Source organism: Corvus moneduloides, chromosome 7 (assembly GCF_009650955.1).
Source record: "Corvus moneduloides isolate bCorMon1 chromosome 7, bCorMon1.pri, whole genome shotgun sequence".
Taxonomy (NCBI): domain Eukaryota; kingdom Metazoa; phylum Chordata; class Aves; order Passeriformes; family Corvidae; genus Corvus; species Corvus moneduloides.
Window position 1 is genome coordinate 30,649,754 of NC_045482.1, and position 14,622 is coordinate 30,664,375.

General features: G+C 47.7%; 1 long non-coding RNA gene across 1 annotated transcript; it reads left to right on the forward strand.

Moving 5' to 3' along the window:
• Positions 1-541: 541 nt before the first annotated feature.
• LOC116446667 lies at positions 542-13,768 on the forward strand. Its single transcript, XR_004241306.1, has 3 exons — positions 542-551; positions 6,008-6,014; positions 13,571-13,768. It is a non-coding gene; the product is annotated as an uncharacterized LOC116446667 (long non-coding RNA).
• The last annotated feature ends 854 nt before the right edge of the window (positions 13,769-14,622 follow it).

Here is a 14,622-nt window from a genome sequence, read left to right on the forward strand (position 1 = left end):
TTTAACCTTAAAGTGGCCTTGACAAAACAGAGGAAATAGATGTAAAAATACCAGGAGAGAATTACAGAGATGCAAGTTACCTCTACCTGGAGGCAGTGCGTGGCAGGACATGTGCTGGAAAGTCAAGAAGGATGGTCCTTAAGGACAAGAGAGGAAGGGAAATGTGTTACTGAGATAATTTTGGGTAGGAAAGAGTGAGGGCCTTGAGGTGCAGTAGCAAGGTTAAAGAGAAAGGGAAATTTTTGGATGGTGAGGTGTGGGAGCAGGTTGCCTGGGAATGCTGGGTCTCTGGCACAGAAGGACTCTAAGAGTGCACTAGATATCCATCAGATCTGGCTGTAACACAGCTGTGTTGGGACAGGGAGCTGAGCCAGGTGACTCCTCAGACCATATGCACTATTGATTTTCCATCACCTTTCCTTTCTCTGTGGATCTGCAGAGATATATACACCCATCTGCCTGCCTGTAATAGAGCCCTCGAAAAATGAAGTTTGGTGTGTTTCTGTGCAGCCAGCAATGCTCTTTCTGCACACCAGAGAGACTACATCTCTGTTAGGTCCATTTTGGAAAGGCAGGTGGATGTACATGGGGTGATGGTGTGTGGGCAAGGTGATGCTGGTGGAAGTACTCTTGCAGGGAGTGAGTTCCCTGTTGTCATAGCTCCAGACTGCCAGAGCTCATGATGCCCAGGGCCCCCCCCAAGTTCTACTGAATGACCATGCAAAGGTGTTCTCACCACACTGGGTGCTCTTTTGGCATAACCTCTACAAATCTGAGCATATTATTTTGGCATCTGTCTGAGCACATTATTTTTGCATCTATGGTAAGAAGATGGAAATATGGACCTGCTGATCAGCAGGCATCTAACACTCAGGTCCCTTTGAAGTCATGAATAAGAGAAACTTAAACACCTCTGAGCTCCAGGAGTGCTGTCCGTATGTACCTGATGCACCAGCACACAGCTCCATTCGCCCCAAGCGGGACTGAATGCGCAGTGTTTTCACCATAGTGTCCCACACCAAGTCAGAATGCTTCTGAATTTTTTACTGTTTTTTTTTAATCTGTGTAATCTGCAGACCGTCTGTTAGAAAACAACCAGCATAACCCAAAGTATTTTCCTATGTAACTCGCCGTTGGTAGCTGTGTGAGCGATGCAGAGGTTTATCTCAATGTTATGTATCCCTGTGTCCCTGCTGTTTAATTTTCCTGTTCCTGTAGCCCCTTTGTCCAGCATCTCTGGTTTTGTGGGGGCTTTCTGAGGTCTCCTCTTCAAGTCCTAATGCACTTCCAGATTTGATGTGTCAATTCTACATGTGGAAAACACAGTGTTCATTGAAAGAAATCTTTGAGATGTAAAAGGAAAGGGGATGGCATAGTCTGTGTATGCTGCTTGTGGATTTTTTTGTTTTTCCCTCCTATCGGTTCAGATCATCAAATGGAAAAATGATATTTTTTCAAAAGAAAAAAGAAACCCCACTGTAAAAACATTCACGCTTTTCAAGTCTCATCTTCAGTTTGCTTTGACTTGATTCACAAGGGTCTGACTACTCTTGTTTCCATCCCGGGCCAGAGGTGCTGTATTTAAGGCTCTGCAGGACAGGGTTTACAGGGGCGGTGCTGACTCACACTTCATTAAGAGTCACAAACAGTGACTCCTGTGATTCATCAGCTGCCGCCAGGCCCCGCGTCTCTCGCAGCCGAGCAGGGCAGGTCCCAATGCCTGGAAGAGCTGAGTCCATCAGAGGAGGATGTAGTGCTTCAGCCACTGCTGCCTTGGCGCTCGGCTGAGCCGGCATCACACGGTGGGGCAGCGGTGGGACGTGTGACAGTGACTGAGATGAGATCATTGGGAAGTGAAATCAGATTCAATTGCATTAGAAATTCATGTCAGATAAAGCTGTTGGAGGTACTGCAGAACTATACATACATCTGCTTAATATATTTATTACATATCCCTCCCAGATTGATTCTGGGCTTAAATTAAAAAAAAAAAAATTTATTTTTCCTCTTCTCTGTTACTCATCTGGTAGTTTTGTAATATTTGGCTCTTCCTTGCTGTTTGATTGGATTTGTGGACTTCCCAGTTGTGTCAATAAAGTGATCAACAGAGAGATGGAGTTAGGCTTGGCACAGGGAAATAGTGTGGCAGATTTTCCTGCTTTTGCACACCTTGGGTCTGGTGTCACTTGCAGTCACCAACAGCAGGCTGGACTGACCTGTGGGCAGCTCATCTGTGCAGCTCAATAGTAACACTGATTAAAATCTGGCATTAGCAGTGTAGCTTGGAGGATTCTTCAAGGCTGATGGACTTGCAAGATGCCAGCAGAGTACAGGTGTAAAGGCAGTCTCCAGCCATGCCTGCTTTAAGGTTCCTCCTCCAGCCTCTCCTGGAAGCCTCTCTCTGGGGTGCTGTCCAGCCTTGTTCTTGGCTCACAGGGACTGCATTTATTTTGGTGATAGCAGCATGCAGGGCTGTAGAGCTATTTGTAACTCACGGAGTTATCTGGGTTTTATTCAAAAGCTGCTGGAACACAATCCTGGGTTTTTTAGGGGACCCTGCTTAAGCAGAGAGGTTGGACTAGATAACCTCTAGTGGTCCCTTCCAACCTTAACTGTCCTGTGATTCTGTGAGTCTGTGACTTTCCACCTATATAACTGAAATAGACCATGACCCATATGTGTCTCTAGGAAGACAAATTACAAAAATTTGGTGGGATTACTCATCTCAGCTGACCAGTGCACACTTCATCCTCTGTGCTCTGGTGTCTGTGAAAACATGGCTGGAGCTGCCATCACCCTGCCCACAAGCTGACTGTCACATTTCCAGTGCTCCTTGGTCTCAGCTTTCTGGGACCTGGCTCGGACCTTCTGAGCCTGATGTGGTGACTTTGTATTGTTTCCTCCACGAGTCCATCTGCTTCCCAAACCACGTGCAAGGTTGGTGTCCACACCACCGTCCTGCAGTGATGACTGATCTCTGCTGTGCACAGCAGTTCCTCTTCCTCTCTATCTGAAGTGCCATCCCATCACTTCCTCAGCTGTGACTGTCCTTCAGTGCAGTGGAACACGGCTGCTACCTCTGGGCTTTCCCAGCTTTCTCATGCTCTCTCCTTTCAGCTCCTATGGAGAAAAGGAGATCTCTAAGCATGGACCCAGAGAGCAATACAGGTCACTTTGCTTTGTGTTTGGGGCAGTCCATGCTTTCGTGCAGGTGGCCAAGCCCTGCCTTTGCAAGTACTACAGTGCCTCTGAAAAACACGTGTCTGGAATAGAGAAGGGAGAGTGTCTCAGCATCAAATAACCACACTGCAAATTTGCATGTTTTGGTGCAGTCTGTGCCACCTGGGAGAAGCCACAGGTGTGGGATCTCCACGGGATAGTTTTATTTTAGCCTGTGCAGGCAGTGGGAGTCCATGCAGCCGGAGGGTGAGGAAGTGAGGCTGTGCTTCAGAGAGGGTGAAACCTTGGCAGAACTCCCACCTTCTTCAAAAGGGGTCTGTGTGGTCTGCTGATTAAAATGATTTTAATGCAAATCAGCATTAGCCCATTCCACATTGCGTGGAGCAAGGAGGGAGAAAAAAGGGAATGATTTGACATGGTTCTTTTAGCCTTCTGATTCTCAAATTTTGGTGCAGAATGAGGAAACTTCTGCTAATAGCAATCCTCAGGGTAAAGCCTTTAAAAAATATTCCTGGTAGGTTTTTAACCAACTAAACTAAACCAGAAAACCCCCACCCCTCTATTCAGCACTTACCCTCCACGAAGGGTATCTCTCAGGTGTAATTTCGTCCTTGATCTCACCCCAAAATTAGAGAGGTAAAAAGCACATCAAGATTGAGGCAAACCAGTGTGATCTGCAGAGATTAGAGCTGTGAGGGTCTGTCACCTGCAAAAAGTCAGAGTGCAATGCAAATAATGCTCTGTGTGTAAGGAACACTGATGAACACGTAAGGGGATGGTGAAGAAGAATGCATCAAGCATTACCTGCTGATGCAGACACCCACCAGGCTTGCTCGTGTAGTGGTTTGTTTACACACTGACTGGGCTCGATGGTTTTGCCCCCAGCTGCTGTTTCAGAGGAAACCTTCGCACTGCCTCTCCCAAAGCTTAGTGGACAAAAACTTGGGGAGGGATGATGCATGGTCAATGTGAGAGCAAAGAGTGTTATATTATCTTCCACTTCTTGTTCTACCTACATCTGAATGTTAATTTTTGCTTTCTCTTCAAGGGAAGCTGCTAAATGCAAATTACCTCTCCACCACCAGAGAAGCTGATAAGGTGATGATAAAAAATATACAGAATAAATGATGCTCAGCACTGCATTATTCTAGAGAGAGCAGGGGAAGGCAGAGGGCACTGTAAATATCCGTTATGTACATCCCTATGTAATCCCAGTGGTGTAGTGCAGGAGAGGGCACAGAGCCTGGGGGTTCACCCAGGCACTTATATAAAATAAGATGCAGCAGCAGCAGTGTGTGCTAGAGCTAAGCCATAATTAAACACCCCCAGGTAGTTTAAATGAGACGTGCACATTTAAAAGATAGTTTTTAGTGGATCATGTCATCATCTGACTAGCAGAGAAAACAAACAGCTGGGGCATGTACTTTCCAGCACTGTTGTTTGCACAGTGAGCATCGAGAGTGCGTTGGCTGTGGGTCCAGAAGTGTATTGTGCTTGTGCAAGGATGTCAGAGAGTTTCAAGCTGATGCTTTCCACTCTCCTTCCCTGTCCTGGCGTGTGTAACTCACTCCTTGCTCTCCCTACATCAGTGCAGGGTGACAGAGGGCAGCTGGGGCTGTGGTCCGGAGCACCTTCGCTCACCAGCCACGTTCTTCTCCTGATGAGGGTTGGCACTTGGCAAAGAGCAGCCAGACAAATCCTGAAATATGAAGCTGCTGTCACTGTCATGGCAAGGATGCTGGAGCTGATGGTCGAGGTGCAACTGCCGATGGAGGTCAGGGCTTGGCTCTGTGATTGCAAATGACTGAACCAGGGTGGTCTAGAAAGCAACTGTCCCATCAGCTGGGAGTTCTCCCCTCATGGGTGGGGCTATCGAATAGAGAAGGCAAATGCGTTAGCTTGAACCTCCAGGAAGGTGGATCCCTCAAGGTCTGAGCCACCGGAGCCCGTTGGAGCCAGACTTTGAATTGTTACAGCAATGACAGGATTTGTACATGGTTACCACCCATCAGGTGTGAAGAGGAACCTTCCAGCTGAAGGGGAAGCTGCCCTCCTGCCCAGCCTATCAAAGCTGTTAAATTGCTCCAGCTTAATCACAGGGAACTCCTTGGGCATTTCCAAGGAGAGTATCTGATGAGAATATGCATAAGGGTCTGGAATTCAATTTCAAGCCAAAAACAAGGAAAGAAAAGTTCACCTACAGCACTGTAAGCTGTAAGACTCAAAGCTGTAGGACTGGTAAGACTCAAAATGGCTAAACATCTTGTGGAAGTGCTGGCAGCCTGCTCCAAACATACTGAAACCTGGCCTTTTGCTCCAGCAGAGAACAGGAAACCAGCCCTGTTGGTGCCCATCCCCTGTGCACTGCTGGGGTGCTGCACTGGTGCTGACCTGCTGGGACCTCGCAGAGTCCAGTGCTCCAGCACTCTTTGGAACAATAGGCTTTGGCAGGGTTATGCTCATTATTTCTACATCCTTGAAGAAATGAGCATTTCCTCTGTAGGATCATTGTGTTTTCCTCATCCAGTCTTCTGCAGAGCCTCTGCAATACAAACCTGCAAAACAAGAGGCACCCCCTGATGTCACCTGGCCTCTTGTTCTGCAGGCTTCTGCTGCAGGGACTCTGCAGAAGGTGGGATGGGGAAAATGTGGGATCTGTCCAGCAGTCAGCTGCCTGATGTGGCAGCAGTACCCTTGGTGCTGGGGGAGCATCGTCCTTGCCTGCGGAGACAGGAGGGAAAGAAGCCTCTCTTCCCGATGGCGGTGCTGGAGATGCCGGCCAGAGTTAGGACAGGCTTGATGGCTCCTGTCGGTAGCAGGAGAGGAGCCTGGAGGTGGTTTAACTGTGCCTTTGCCACCACCATGGTGGTTTCTGTGTGTTCTTGGGGATGTTGTGAATTAAGGGACACCGTTAGGATGCCAGGTGGGGTGGTCTGGTGAGCTCACTGCACTGCAGCCCTGTGACTGCAGGAGATGTGCCTCCCTGCCTTGGAGCTTTGCTTCAATATTTACAGAACACATTGACACATGTTTAAAAAGCTTCAGCAGGAACGAGCAAGACCAAACACTGCTGTGGGAATGTCACTGTGTCCCTTTTTAGAGACAGTGTGGGGGGCTGGCTGTTGGGCACAGAGCTTTTTTGGGAGACAGCAGTTCGAACGGAAGCTGAGTCTGTAGCAATGGATGAGCTTTTACATAGGACAGAGGTGGGAGACATGGGAGGGAAAGGGATATCAGGTCTGTGGTAGTAGAGTGAAACATGAAGCCAAGACCCAGCTTGGAAGGCTTTGTTAGAGTTGTCCCAAGGAAAACAAAGACCAGTTTGAGATAGAAAGTGAACCTGCTTCAGATCTGCCAAGGAGCCTTTAGAGATACAGCAGTGCACCCTGTCCTGCCCAAGGGGATTATCCAAGGGAATCCTCAGAGCCACCTTGCAATAACTCCTTGGTCCCAAAACACTTGGTCCCAGCATAATCATTGCCATGATTATTCCATGCTGGGAAAGCCTAATTTTCCTAGGCATTAAACAGACAGATGAGTAAAGGGTGGTGTCAGCTAAACACTTGCGAAAGCTGTTGTGGATATTTTAACATTGCTGTGAACTTGTTTTCCAGCTTTCTTCGAAAAACAGTTTGGGGTGCATATAGATGCACAGTGTTGAGCTTAGTGTCTCTTCAGAGGGGGAAAGGGACTAGAGCATCACTTTGCTATTCATTTCCAAAGGCAGGATGTACAAACAATATCAATATTTATTAAACAGCTTTGTTTATCCTGGGTTTGTAACAAAGAAAGTGACTTAGATTGTGGTGTTTGTCCTCTTTTCAGTGTCCTATTCCTCACTTGGGTTTGCAGGTTTTTCTTAATGCATATATTATTTCCCTATTTTGAAGACAACTGTACCCCGAATATCTTAAAAAGGGAAAGTAGCCCTTGGTTTTTGGTTGCCTCAGTGGTTATATAATTTCTGCTTTTAAGAGTCCCTGTCTGTGATAGACAGCAGCTCTCCCTACCCAGGCTTACAACAGAAGCTTTGTTGTCTGATTTTGCCCTTCCACTCTTCCTTCCTTCCCCTCAGCTGCTTTAAATAAACAGGGAAGTTTTAAGTTCAATGAGACCAGTAAATTTACAAAATCTACTCCTATGAATGGCTTATTTTTTTCAGTTCGGCTTAAATCTGATTTCAAGTGACATCAAGAAGAAGAAAAATATTCAAAAACCCCCAAAGCCAACTTACAGCATCGTGAAAGTGCCCAGCCAGCAGTTTCCACAGCAGCAGCTTTGCTGGAAGCTATTTGCTGTGCCCCTTGCTGATGGGCACATGGAGAGTGCAGAGAGGGATTTCTAGACATCTCCTGCACTATGGAGGTGAAATGTAGGTGTTTGCTCTTTTTTAAAGACACAAGAACTCTGTCCCATGCATGGGGACTCTGCCGCTGCTTGTTGCATCCTTATGCAAGACAGAAACACACTGTAAGGCACAGTGCTGCTGCCTCTGAAAGATCAGGACTGTTACCAGCTGCTCCCTTTAAATTAATTTTCCCGAAGTCAGTCACAACATGAGCAGAGCAATGATCCTGGTGACACTTCCCAAACAATTAGCACCGCGAGCAAGTGGCACCAGAGGACTCACGCCATGTTCTGTGCTGTGTGTCTTCGGTATAAATAGCCTGGCTGGAGGATCTTTTGCCCAAAATTATGATGAAAGGGTGATTTTATGTTAATTCAACATGTCAGTTGTGTTTGAAACCAGGGACACCAGAGCTTTCTGCTCTGCTTCGATCAGGAGTGCTGGACTGATTAAACACCGGGCAACATGAGGGTTGTTCATAGCTGGCTGGTGGGCATGAGGGCTCGTGGGGTGAGCAGTGTTGGGCAGGTGTACTTCACAAACTGCCTGCTGTGTCCTCTTGCACAAGGAGAGGCCGTGCTCTGCACGTGTGGATACAGCCAGGATAAGGAGCACTCCTTTGGAACCGCGAGGGCGGTGACATTGTGATGAGGCACCAAAGGACACCACAGGGCTGTCCCTTCGGGAAATGTCCAGGATGACCTACCTGCCAGGTGAGTTGAAAGTGCTCAGCAACAGCCTGGCTCTGCCTGTAACTGCTGACAAACCCAGCGGTGCCTGTGGTTTGCTGAGGTTGATCTCCAGGTGCTTTGCCGGGCAGGTTGGCAGCCACAGTGACCTGCTGCTGGTCCTAGAGGAGCTGCTTCTGCAAGAGGACACTTGGCCAGCACAGATCTCATTCCTGCACTGCCTTCCACCGGCAGAAGTCTGTGGAAAGGATGTAAAGCCCTTGGGATGGAAAATACTACTTACAGTGCCAGGAGTTTGCTGAGTCCTTGGCAGAGGTATGGTCCTTACTACATAAGAATTAGCACCCAGCCAAAATGACTCAGACTGAAACTCCTTCAGAAAGTCCCTTAATGGATGGTTTTCTTCTTGTTCCCTTTTTGTGTTTTGACCAGCTGTGGGACAGTGGAAGGAGAGAGGAGAAAGTGTGTAAACCAGGGGGAACACCACCCTGCTCAAGGCAGCATGCTGAACAAACTTCAGAGGAGACACTGAAAAAAGTGCCAAAAGTTGCATAGGCAGAGATCCACAGTGATTTGTGTTAATTAACTAATGAACTGTCTGTTGGAGAGACCCAGACTTACAGACCACATAGAAAGACCAGTTGCAGTGTTGAGCTCAAGGGCCAGGGTCCCCCCTAAGTGGTGGTAGCATGTGAAGTACTTAGAAAAAGATCCCAAAGACTGGTAAAGACTGATAGCAAAGGTCGGTGGAGAAGCAGCCCTCACCTGCTTGCAAGGCCCGTGGGGTTTTCACTTGAGCACTCTAGTGGGGAGAACATGTGGAAATTGGCTGGAGTATGTTGGGGCTCAACTCTTTGCATCAATGGGGGCTCCTGGCTCGTGCTTTTAAGGCATCTGGTCCCTCCAGCTCATCTTTTCAACTTTAATAAGAGATGTGCATGTGCTTCCCCTTCCCCCCAATGCGTTACATTTTCAGATCAATTTTAAAAGTAACCTCTTTAATATTGAATTATTCCTGATCTCTATTGTCACTTCTAGCTGATTAGTTTAAGGACTGTGCTTGGTTTGTTTAATAACCTCTTGACACTAAACAAACAATCCTGAAAAGGGAACAATTTGCAAAACAGAAGGAAAACAAATAACCTACAAGGGCATCCTCTTCAAAATAGAAAGACTGATTACATTAAAATGGCAAAATAATTCTGGACATTAAAAGAGTGTATATAGATATTGGCTTATCTATATTCAAGGAAGATTTGAAAACACCGCAAAGTTAAAGTTTTCATTAGCAGTACAGTGAAATCTCTCAATTAGAATTCCTGAAGCATATTAAATGGTATTTAGTTTCTAACTCAATGCATCATTTTCTGTTAAATAATTGATCGTGGTGCAGAGATTGTGTTTGTGTAGTTTAAGAAAGCGATTAGACCAAAGAACATTTGGTAGGAAAGTTGCATTGATAACTGCGACGCTACTCCAGCCATGCTGTGGAGGTGCTCTCACAGCAGGGCTGGCCACTGAGGTGGGCAGATGTTGGGCCTGAAGTGACTTGGGGCAATAAAAGCTGTACTGGACCACAAGAAACTCGTGGTGAGGAGAGCCTGGTGCCTTCAGGGACCCAAACTGCCCAGGAATGAGGTGTGGGTTGGAGGAGGGAGAACGCCCCACCCCAAAACCACGTTGATGCATGGAGCAGAGGGTAAAAGGCTGAAACTCCAGAGATGCTGAGAGAAGACCTAGTAAGGAGCAATAGGAGCCTGGCAAAGGCCATGTGGAATGAGGTCACCCTGGAGGACAAAACCATCGCTGGGCTCTGGCACCTCTGTGACCAGTGCCTGAACCTCAGGGATGTTATTAAGTCAATGTGGCACTAATTCACCCTTTACCCACCTGGTGCCTGCAGTAGGGGAATACAGTGATGTTACACCTCTCTGTTGCCACAGCACAAAAGACTCTGTCTTCAGATGTGTGCACTTAAATAGTATTTGAAATGCTTATTTCAGCCTATCCCTCAGCCATGTTTGGATCAGGAAGGGTTTAATCTTCCTTTGTGGCTCTGCCATGACTGGCATGGCGCAATTGCAGCCACATGGAAGGTTCTGGTGGAAGTCCCACTTGTCTGAGATTAAACCCAAGGTTTCTGTTTTGCCTTTTATATGGACAGATCTCCTTGGAAACTTGCTGCCTAGGTGAGCAAAACCATCTTCTGGGCTGCCCAAACACCACCCAGTTGTTCAGGGCTTCACCCCATTTTATGAGGTATTTAGGCTGATTGAATGGCACAACACAAAGCCCATAATGTCTAACCACCAAGACTTTGGGTAGCTTCCCCCCCCCCTCAAGTTTTTAATTTTGATTTGCTTATATTCTTTAATGAGACGCAATTACAGTTTCAGTGTAGTAGGTAGGAGGCTTTATATTTGTACTGCTTTGTAGTAAAGACATAATTACTGCGTTTATGAATCAAATCCCTTTATGTATCATAAATACTTATTAAAACAGCCACTGGCAATTTTACCTCAACATGTTTCTTCATGAAGTAGGATTTATTGCCTATATAAAAGTGCCAGTCTTTGCTGGATCTCCCTCCCCTACAATTGCTTGGCTTGCAGAATCTCCGTGCCTGGTTCAGAGTGGTTCAGGAGGTGAGACATTTTACAAAGCACTTAAATAGCTGTGTGCGTGCGTATACAGCTCGTGTGCCCTGAAGCCACCTTCGTGATTACTGTTTGCACTCCAGCGATATCTCCTGTCTGTCCTTTGCTCAGAGTGCTGTGAGCAGGCAGTACTAGATGTCGTCTTCATCTCAGCCAAGTTTGGGGCTGACTTGGCTGTAGCCTCTGCTGTACCACCTCAGCCACAGCAGAGGTGTTTGCCCAGTTTATTCTGTGCACTGAGCAGGGACAAGGGGATTGATGCTTCAGAGGAAATGTCTCCATTAAGTCTTTAAACTCTTCAGTTTTGTGAATAAAGTTGGGTTTCATGCAACTAAAGAAAGTTTCCCTTCAAATACAACTTTTTTCAAATTCAAGTGTTATTTCATATTCTCCTTAACCTCTGACTGGTTGAGTGGAGTGTCTGCCCCATCTTTAGGGGGAAAAAAAGGCTGGGGTGGGAGGTGGCAATACACAGAGTAGAAATCTGGGAAAGACTTGAACATGGTGAATTGTTTGACACTTCAGAGGCTGCTGTCAGAAGGAAGATTTGATTCATGGACTTATTCAAACAGTAGGAAAGGCAGCTTTGATTTCTGTAGACAAAGGTTCAGAGTCCCAAACAGTTGAAAAGGAAGGCTGGCAAGGCAAAATTCTGCGAGGTGTTGCCAGGAAGTTCGTGCCAGATTAACCTGATTTGTGTCTCCTTGGCTAAGCTAACAAACACCCTCAACAGAAGGGCAGTAAATCTCCTCCCTGGAAAGGTACTCTTGAGAAAGCACTTTACAAGAAGTCATTGGTGAAACTAGAAAAGTTGTTTCTCAACGGATGAACAAATAAGGTTGATAGAGAATTAATTTACAAGCAGACAGCAGCAAGCGAGGATCTTAATAAACATTTTCCTCGATACGTCTTGGGACAGATTTTCTTTAAGGACATTTCTTTAGTAGCCCAAAAAGCCAAAAATGTATTTATTTCATTAGGTACTGAGACACTTTCAGGAGATCTGATCAGTGGAGAGCAGAATCATAGCTTTTTTTTTTCCCCCCTTTTTCCCCCAAGAACCAGCAGAAATGGAATGAAATGTTGTGAGAAGTGCAAAGCCCTGCGTTCGGACACTGGAGACAGTGCTGGAAGCTTGTGGTACACACTGGGGGCTGGGAGCTAGTGAGGACAGCCACTCTCTTTGCTCCAGTTATCAAAAAGGCAGCAGTAACCTAAGGATGGCACGGACTTTCCCCAGATGCAGTAAAACGAGATATCATTACCAGCACACGAGGTCTACAAGTCCTTGCCTGGAATACTGCATATGTGGGTCACACATCCTCAAGAAGGATGAATTTACCCTGGAATTCAGAGAAAGATTGATAGACAGAGAGCAGAGGGGAGAGCTTATCCTGCAGAGAAGGCTGGGAGTGCTCGGTGAGCACAGACAGGAGTGCTTGTCTTCGGGTGCTCTCTCTGACAAAGACATGGGGGTGCAGAAGCAACTGTTTGAGTTAGAGGACAATGCTGGGTAAGAAAAAAGATGGATATATCATCATATAACTATAAACACGAAGAATGAGGGGGGTGGGTCAAAATTTCCTACCTACCAGCAGAGGAGCTGGGTCAGCTCCTGGAAGGACATGAGGAAGGGCACAAAGAGCTCCTGGCTTACCAACAGGGCGTGTAACTCAGAAACATCTAATAGCAGGGTACAGTGATCCTGGGCATCCCTTTGGTCATCAAGTGACTCTTAATGATCCCCTTTATGCTCAGTCCTTCACGAGCCAACACAAGCAATTCAGGCGCACTGTGAAGGTCCTAACGTGCCTGCCCTAATTTATCCGATGGCTGTTATTCCTCTTTCATCAATAAGGAATAATGACACAACGAGGCCCTGCAGTTGGATCATTAATTAGAAGAGTTTTCACCTTTCAATTAACAAAAGCAAAACAAATACCTCCTGGATCCTTTTGCTGCAGTCCCGGGGGAAGGGAAAGGCAATCACCCAACACAGGTAGAGCAGCAGGGGAGTTTCATTGAGCAACACGAGGTGCCGTCTCCGGAGCTGATTGATCGGCCCAGGAAGCTCGTTTAACCTGATATCTATCTTCAAGACTAATCAGGCGCGATGAATAAAAAAGAAGGTGTCAATCTCCTTAGTAAGAGAAGGCTGGTGGCTGATAAACAGATAATTACACAAAGCATAGCTGTCACAACAATAAATGTGCTTTAGCAAGAAGTGACCTCACGGTGTGGGAAGCACAGAAGAGTTGAAACTTCACCAACATCCAGGAGTGCGGGGAATGAAGGCAGATTTAGCACATGGCAAATGGCGCTGGCATTTGTCACAGGGGATGTGCAGAATCTCTGGACTCTGCTTCGGCAAGCCCTGGTGAAGCTGGCAGGTGGCTGCTGCTCAGGCATTTGATCTGCAGTTTGTTTTTTCATAGAATCACTGGTTTGGGTGGGAAGGGACCTTACAGATCATCTTGTTCCAATTCCCACCCGCCAGATCATATTGTTCAGGGCCCCATCCGATTTGGCCTTGAACACTTCCAGGCATGGGGCATCCAAAACTCCTCTGGGCAGCCTGTTCTGTGCCTCAGCACCCTCACATTGAAAATTTATTCTGAGTATCTGTTCTAAAAATTTTCCCCCTTGACCTAACACTATCTGCCTGTGTAAAAAGCTGCTCTCCCTTTTTATAACAGCCCCTTTAGGTCCTGGAAGGTGTTCTAAGGTCTCCCCGGAGCCTTCTCTTCTGCAGGCTGAACACCCCAATTCTCTCAGCCTGTCTTTGCAGGAGAGGTGCTCCAGCCCACAGAGCATCTTCACGGCCTCTTCTGGTTTCACTCCAACAGATCCATGTCTTTCCTGGGCTCAGGACCCCAGACCTGGATGCAGTGCTCCAAGTGGATGCATCATGGGACCGGGCAAACTCTGGAGTCATTGGATAGACCCGGCTGGGGCAGCTGCAGTGGGTGAAGATGGGTTGCCCCTGTCGCGGGGAGCTGTCAGGACTCCGTGCTTCACCCCGTGCTCTTCCTCAGCGATCTGCGGAATCCTCAGGAGCCTCAGGGGGTATCCCTTTGGGCATCCTTCGGGGAAATGCGAACCAGGGGTGGCAGAGGCTGCCGGAGCACGTTTGCGGAGCTGTGCTCTCTCGCTGGGGACAGACCCCGGCCCTCCCGGCGCGGGGGAGCCTCCGAGGGGTGCCAGGCGGTGCCGGGAGCTGTCCCCAGCCCAGCTGTCCGCTCTCCTCCTCTCTCCACAGGGTGGCAATGCTGCCTTCGGCTCCAGAGCCCGGCCCGCCGCGCTCACAGCCGCCCGCGGAGCCGCCGCAGCCCCTGCCGGGGTCAGCCCTGGCGACAGCGACATGGGGCGCTTCGGGCAAGAGGTGCTGCTGGCACCTCCGGCTTGGTGCCTTTTCAGCATCATAGGGTGCTCCTTGCCCATATCTGCGCTTTGGGGTGGCTTTTGGTACTGTCCCTGGTCGTGCTCCCCTCTCTCAGTGCCCATCTCTCCGGGGCTCCACCAGCGCACACCGGGTGGGAAATCTCCACAGCTGGGATGTCTCTGGGGCGATTCAAGACCTGTGCAAAACTCCCATCACACACTTGGAGGGCAGCAAGATACTAGTGTTTAATTGGGCTTTGTAAGTATGTGTGTGGCTCTAATTCCAGGTCCTCTCCTGCAGAAGCTGCCGAGTGGCAACAGAAGGAGCTGTTGAATAGCAGACATTAAGTAGATAAACATTAAAATT